Here is a 6,498-nt window from a genome sequence, read left to right as displayed (position 1 = left end):
CGTACTTCCGCATTCATATTGTGCAAATGTGCAAGTCTGGTCGCGATATTTGAGCATTTAACTTGACCGTCAGTGAAACAAAATGATGTTTCTCCATATCAAATCATTATGTGTTTTATATTTTCGGGTTCTCTTTACGTATTAGACATGAACATTTGGATATATGATCCGTGATTTTCGCTATCCGTGGCATGATTCATATCAAGCTGGCCGTGAATAGGCACTGACGTTTTTGATGATGACCCCTGACCCAAGTGTCATCGATGCGCTGTGCGCTGCCAGTGTCCGAGCATCGCTTGTTAAATTCATAGAGCTACCAAAGCTCCATGCTAAATTCAAGCGTAAAGCAAATTTATCGAAAGTCTATAATGCACACATTTCTCAAGTCTAAGAGTATTTTACTTTTGAACTGCTATGAGAATGGATATCTAATTCGTTTGAAAAACTGGTATGCAGAAGCAGGTTTCATGCCGTTGTCTATAGCGATATGTGCAGTACAGCATTGATAGCAATTACAGGTTTGTAACTATTAAATATAGCTGCATCGCATACGCCTAACTTTTGCCTCAGGACTAGTATTATTTGACACTTAAAAAGGAGGATTCGTACTCAAGGCTGTTATGATTTGTTCAGCTACCCACTCTTCTTACTGCAAAACTTGTAATCTTATAAAAGAGACTGTAGTTTCAACTTTTACCACAATGTTTAGCATTTGTTTCCTAAGTAACAACTCCATACTTTGTTATTGCCAGTAACTTTTGCATTTTAATATTTGGAATTTTCAAGTCTTGAAGAACACCCTTTTGTTCTACCCAACATTTTGAAATTCATAGTGTACAGGTCATTAAAACAACTAGTACTACGCCAAGAAAAATAAAACGTTTCTTTCTTATTCTAGACATATTTCAAAAATGATGTGGTGACGAGGGTTTCTTTTTTCATTCTTCAATCAACAACGCAGGAAAAAATGACAACATCATGATGCACGCAGAGACAAATGTACAGCAGTGTTGCTTTATTATTTTTGTACAGCAACAGTTCAGCGGTTTAAGTGCAGCATTTGCACAGTTTTCACAGAGTAATATGAGTGAAATATGTATACAGTTCTGATTGGAATGTTAGTGTCAATTATTTGTACGGTTCTGTTTTATACATGCACTATCGTGATGTATTTTTTGCAGGTTTTTTTCATGTATTTCCTCATTAGCAGAAAATAGGACGCAGAGGAAGAAAAAAAACTTTATTTTTCTTGTCATCACATCAGTCTGTATGGCTGACAAGTGACCACACAATTAATGGACTTTTATTGTAATACTATTTCCCATTTGTCTATGACACACACTTTTTAAAGTCATGTAAATGGGAAATGGGGAAAATGATCTTTGACACGAAATTTTCATGTATAACAACTAGTTCAAGGATATATCAACACATAGGACACATATTAAATTTACAGAATGAGCTAGGATGGTATACATCAATTTGGCTTAAAATGCTGGTTCGCCTAGACATAAAATGATGTGGTGAGGCAGGAATTTGTTACTGTAATTTTTTTTTTATTCTTCAATCAACAACACGGAGTTAAACATGACAACATCATAGGAATGCACGCAGACTGCACAGCAGTGTTGCTTAATTATTTGTGTATAACAACAGTTCTTTGATTAACTTAAGCGCAGCATTTGCACAGTTTTGACAGCGCAATATAAGAGTTACATATGAGTACAGTTCTGAATGGAATATAAGTGTCAATTATTTTTTTAAGCTTCTGTTTTATACATATACTATCGCCGAGTTTTTTGTGTTTATTTTGTTTTTTAATTATTTCCCCATGAGCAGAATAAAGGCTGACGCGGCGGATCTGAATTGACGGGCACGAGGATGACAGACAAAATTTTTATTTTTCTTGTCATCACATCAGTCTGTATGGCTGACAAGTGACCACACAATCAGTGGAAATTTATTGTAATGCTATTTCCCGTTTGTCTATGACACACTTTTCAAATTTATTTAAATGGGAAATGAGAAAATGATCTTTGAATGGAAATTTTCACTTTTAACAACTAGTCCAAGGATTTGTCAACACATAGGACACATGGTAAATTTCCAGAATGAGCTACGATGCTCTACATCAATTGTACTTAAAATGCTTGTTCGCTCTCTCTGTCAAGCATACTTTTCACAATCATTTCACATGGGAATTGAGATGCGTGAGCTTATAAATGTATTTTCACATGTGTTAACAACTAGTCTAAAGATTTCTCTACACATGAAACACATGGAAGCTCAAAATTTGCACATTGTATCATCAATGCAAGTACTTTCAACCATGGCAACCGCTTGGGCCCCGCCAACGCTGCTTGCAGCTTTAATTTATTGTATAAGTTTCGTGTGTAGGTCTTATGGGTTCCACTCTCCCTGTTTCAAGCAGTTTATTTTTCATATTCATTACGTATTTGCATTATAATAGAAGAACCTTGCCCTTACCGTGTGTTATTACTGTCGGTTTTTTGCTTAAGTTTTCTTAATAAAATTATCCCCGTTGTACAGAGACACTTGAAGTATGTGTCGCCTGTGTTCGTCGTCCGCCCGCTTTCAGGCTGTTGTGACAGCGCCGCCACTGTTTGGAATGAGTGGAGCGTCCCTGTATTTAAAAATGGTTTCTGACACATGTTGTGTATAGCCAACCATATCACTGGTACCTGCCGCACCTCCAAAACTTTATGGCCGGGTCGTGCAGTCCACTGAATAAACAGATCCCGGAGTGCAGTGATGACAGTAAGACACAGTTTTGCTTTGGCAATCGCGGATCAGACAGGACCGCGTTCTTCGATGGAGCTTCAGGTTAGTTCATGGTTAACACAAAGAAACCACACAGAGACTGGGTCAGGCCTAAGGCTAAATCCAGGAGCGAGGTCGAGGGCACGTACATTTAGCTTTTGGTCGTCCATAGCTGTGCAACAAGGCAGGAATCCCGTCTAGTCTGCAGCCTAGTGTAGCCCTACGAGTATGGCGAGAGTGTCCGGCTTTGGCTACGCCGCCTCCCACCTCCGGAGGCCGTATAACGCCGGGAACACAGACCTGTATGCAGGGCTACGCGTAGCTGTGGGTCCATAAACTGAGAGATTCATCGTGTGATATCGATGACCATCGTTCGTCTTATGGACATTCCCAGTCTCACAAAACTGAAACCAAACTTTTACTTGGGGGGAAAAAAGTTCAGTCCTAGGATCTATGATTATTCGTGGCGCCCCGCGCGGATGCTGGCCGTAAGTTAGTTTGTGTTCAGAAGTTGAGAGGTCACGGCCCTACGTCACTGTAGTGATGTTCTGCAGGGATCCTCGACCAACAGTTTACCGTACGCTAGCAAAATGGCGGTCTCCGTGTAGTCATGTCGCGCAAACGTAGAAAAAAGGCGATATTTCAGTGAATTTTGAGCGGATTTCTGGTCTGGTGAGTCCCTAATAACCAAGCTGTCGATGAGTGTTGGCAATTTGTAATTTGGATGGAAAATTTTTCGAAATATCGTCGAACAAAGTTGCGCAAAGGGTGCTTGCGGCGGAACATGGATGCTAGTCTATGGAATATCCCATAGCTGTGGTGGCGGGGTTAAAATCGTAAAAGTCAAACCAGCCCGTAAAAGGCATGAATCCCGTCTGAAAACACCACAGCTATGGACCCACAGCTAGGCTACGCGTAGCCCTGCGTACGATGCTGTGTGTTCCGCTACATCGCCCCGCGGGGCGATTAGCTGTAGCGGAACACACAGCATCGTACGCAGGGCTAGGCTACGCGCACCTGTACTACAGGCCAGGCTGTAGAAGGATATGTGTAGAAGCTAGTGACTGCGTGTGACCATGGATGTAAATCTATTTTTTACATCCATGGTGTGACTCAGTGACTGGCTTCATCATGGCGACGGGATGTGCCCTAGCTGTGGATCCATCCATAGCTGTGGTGTTTTCAGACGAGATTCCTGCCTTTTACGGGCTGGTTTTGACTTTTGCGACTTTTGACCCCGCCACCACAGCCTATTAGATATTATACTTACCTATAGGTATCACTTTATTCCATCTGGAAATTTTAAAAAAGCAAGGCTTTCTTTAAAAAACAAAGCACTGCGTTCACTATTTGCTTTTATGAATAACCTTTAACTCTCAAAATGGGACGCCAGTGGTGGTACAACTGCATCTCTTTTTGACTCTGTAGTCAAACCATGCAGTGTTATTGTATGGATCAGAGGTTGGGGGAGTTACTTATTCAGAAAAGTAAGTTCAAAAAGATTTAATGATTACTTCCTGAAACCTAACTGTGAATTGTTCAGATGAAGGCATGCAAACACATTCTTGGTGTTAATAAAAGTGCATGCATCCATGCCTGTTTGGGAGAACTTGGGCGTCTCCCACTTCTGCTATATATGTATTATCGTTAATGTGATTATATATTGGAGTCGTTTAGTAAGCCTTAAAAATAATAGTCTCCTTGCTGTAGCATTTGAACTTGAAAACAAATTGCACGAGAAGGATCAATCTACTTTTTTAGACTTCGTTAAATCTGTTTTTTTTTATTCTGTGATTGTTTGCGCTTAATGAGAGTGAAGAATTACATGTATAAATTGTCTATGTATTTCCAAAACTACTCATCTGATAGCTTTGCAATTTGATATACAGGTTCCTACAGATGAACTTAATGATATTTATTGAAATTCTGATGAAATCTTCAATTTTGTAATTTTGGGCCAATTTTTGCCATTTTTGGTCAAAAATGTATTCCTCAAAAAGTGCTGGTCTGATAGCTTTGAAATTTGGTATACATGTTTCTATCGATGAATTCAATGATATTTTTTGAAATTATGATGAAATCTGCAATTTTGAATTTTTGGAGCAATTTTTGCCATTTTTGGTCAAACAATGTGTTTCTCAAAAAGTACTGGTCTGATAGCTTTGAAATTCGATATGCATGTTCTTACAGATGAACTTAATTTGACCTTTTGAAAATTATGATGAAATCTGCAATTTTATTTTTGGGGGCAATTGTTGCCATTTTTGGTCAGAAAATTTTGTTCTCTAAAAACTACTCATCAGATAGCTTTGGTTGATGTGTTCTTAGGGATGATCTGCTTTGATATATTCAAAGTATGATGAAATCTTCAATTGTGTATTTTTGCAGCTATTTTTGCCACTTTTTTCTGGCCACTGCATTAAGCTATCAAAGATTTCGACCTCCTTCATCAACATGTGTCATTCATTCATTCATTCATGTTTATTGCCATTGAAGCAAAATATATATATACACAAATTACTTATAATTATCCAAACTACAAAGCACAACACTGAAATGGCAATTTGGAGTCCAAAAATTAGCTTTTCGCTTGTCAAGTTTGGCTCCACCTCAAAAAATTATTTTGCACGTAATACAATACTGTGTCAAAAATAGTTATTCTCTATAAAACACAGTGGAGCTATATCGGCCGCTAGGTCATTTGTTTATGTAAAACTGTCGAAATTTCATGTTTTGCAAAGGAAATCCGTTTTGGAAAATTTTGCAGAAAAAAAATTGATAAACCGCATAACAGTAGTTTAAATATATCATTGCGCCATTTGATGATGAAAATTGTTCCATTGTTAACAGATTTTCGTCTAAGATGGAAATAAAGCATTGGATTACCGGTATCATTTGCCAATAAATCTAAATATTTTGAGTGAAAACTGTGTGGCATGTAATAAAAACATTATAGCCCAAACATGGGACTATGTACCCTCAGGGCAGGAGGACCATTTGCCCTCCTTACGTCCGACAAATGGTCATCTGCCCTCGGGCACATAGTCCCATCTTCGGGCTATAATATATAATGTTACCTTGTGCAGTATGTAGTAAAGTTTGCGATAAATCATTGGTATATATATACACATACCAGCCATGAATGGCATCATTCAATTGCAGTTTTCAGCGTGCCCTTTGGGTGCATAACTTTAAGATATGAGAGATATGTGCTTCCGTATTTGTAAAATTGTCGTGTTTTGATGCTTTTTAATTTCTCTCCTTAATTACGCTAAAATATATATGGCACAATGTACACTCAATCACATTCATGCCATGCTGTGCGTATTTAAACATCAACAATAGTTAAAATGTGAATGACAATGCAATACCCATCAGAAGATGGTTCCATATCACGTGATGAAAGCAAAAAGCCTTTTCTCATAACTCAGACAAAATACCGGTATATTGAGTTGATGAAGTCCTAAACGGAATCTTCTGCTACTATTTTAATCCATTTTGTGAAAAATCGCACAGGTTATAAATTACAAAAATAGCTTTTCGTACATGAGCGACACCAAAGCCAGCACATATGTAAAAATCACCCTTGATGATCTTCTCTTTTAATTAATATGATCGTTATTAATGTTGGAATTTATAGACTTTGCACTACAAGTTTGATTGTTCTTTTTGTGGTTCATATACAGCCTTTGAAATCCATTGATTGTTTACCTCTGG

The sequence above is a fragment of the Ptychodera flava genome, chromosome 5 (genome assembly GCF_041260155.1).
Source record: "Ptychodera flava strain L36383 chromosome 5, AS_Pfla_20210202, whole genome shotgun sequence".
NCBI classification, from domain to species: domain Eukaryota; kingdom Metazoa; phylum Hemichordata; class Enteropneusta; family Ptychoderidae; genus Ptychodera; species Ptychodera flava.
The sequence above is the reverse complement of the archived record's forward strand: the minus strand, read 5'-3'. Positions refer to the sequence as shown.